The sequence below is a fragment of the Cornus florida genome, unplaced genomic scaffold, assembly GCF_030987335.1.
Source record: "Cornus florida cultivar Cherokee Brave unplaced genomic scaffold, ASM3098733v1 CherokeeBrave_3.0.0_Hap2_Chr05, whole genome shotgun sequence".
Classification (NCBI taxonomy): Eukaryota; Viridiplantae; Streptophyta; class Magnoliopsida; order Cornales; family Cornaceae; genus Cornus; species Cornus florida.
Genome location: NW_026775575.1, coordinates 11883048 through 11884505, shown reverse-complemented (window position 1 = coordinate 11884505; position 1458 = coordinate 11883048). Strand labels below are relative to the sequence as shown.

Sequence of the window (1458 nt, the reverse complement as noted above, 5' to 3'; positions counted from 1 at the left end):
GCCAAACCACTCCAAGACCTCTTATCCCTTTCGCTCTTGACCACCCATCCGATAAGTAAGAGAGCTTTTTGCGGAGGTACGCTCTCCAACTGCAAATGCTATTCTCCTTAAGAAATGACACCTCTGCCGCCAGACGGTGTGGCCTGGAGCACCCAAGAAGTCAATAAATTTGGGAATATAGAAGGTATAAGGCATCGTGTCAAAAAAGAACTTGTCAGTGTCAAATGCTTGAACTTGGTATTATTTATAGGAAGAAGATGGCCGCTCACTTTGCAAATGTCCATGGGGACAATTGGAAGTAGAATGTAAAACACTAGAATAAGTCATGCAAGTTTTATTGGAATTGTGATGAGAATGGTTAGGGGAGGAAGAAACTTGATTCACCGAATTGTGGTTGATAAAAAATTGATCAAACCTTTGCGATAAAGACTTGACTTCAGCAGCTATGTTATTGGAATTGTCAACTTGATATAAGCCGACAAGCTTCCTTCCACCCAGATTTCTACCATTTTTAGATAACAAAGATTGATGCATTGAATTTTCACTCATGCTCTCATATAATCGCCAAACATCATCCTCATGCCTATCAAGATATGAACCACCTATGGAAGCATCTACCATTCCTTTAAAATTATCAGACAAACTTTCAAAGAAAAATTGCACCAATTGCCATTTAGGAATGTCGTGATGTGGACATTTCCTAAGCAAATCATTAAGGCGCTCCCATGCCTCATGAAACAATTCCCCATCCCCTTATGAGAATTCATGAATTGAGGTTCTCATTGTATTGGTCTTTGAAACTGGATAGTACTCTTTCAAGAACTCTTGTTGCATTTCAGCCCAAGAAGTTATCGAAAAAGGCCTAAGATTGTTGAACCAATATTTTGCCTTATCTTTAAGGGTGAAAGGAAAAAGTTTAAGTCTTAAAACTTCTTCTGGCATGTCAGTGTACTTTACAGTGGAACACACTTCAAGAAACTCATCCAAATGCTTGTAAGGTTCTTCACTTGGAAGTCCATGATAATTGGGAAGCATTTGAATGGTTTGTGGTTTAATTTCATAGTGATGTGCTATAAATGGGGGCAATTGAATGCATGTAGGTGCATTATATTCATTTGGCACATATCGATCTCTTAAAGCAAGAAGAGGATTCATAATTGGTGGTGCTACATGAGCACCATGATTCACTTGAGCAACGGGAGGTGGAGGTGGAACGAAAATTGGCTGAGGCATTCCCAATGGAACTTGGCCTTATTGTTGTGGAACAAATGGTCTTGGCATGCCTAATGGTACTTGAATGTTGTCATGATGCACATGTGGGTGAAGGATACCTTGTTGGTCGATGTGACCAAGGTCCTCCACATGGTCCTCACTAATATCCTCCATTGATAAAATGGAGTGATGAGAGCTACCCCTTCCCCAAGGATTATGAACAACCGATTCAAGATGAAAATCAAG

At 40.1% G+C, this 1458-nt stretch overlaps 1 non-coding gene across 1 annotated transcript; it reads left to right on the top strand.

The window, feature by feature from the left end:
* The first annotated feature begins 679 nt into the window (after positions 1-679).
* LOC132310769 (small nucleolar RNA R71) lies at positions 680-786 on the top strand. The gene has a single exon (XR_009482699.1). It is a non-coding gene; the product is annotated as a small nucleolar RNA R71 (small nucleolar RNA).
* The last annotated feature ends 672 nt before the right edge of the window (positions 787-1458 follow it).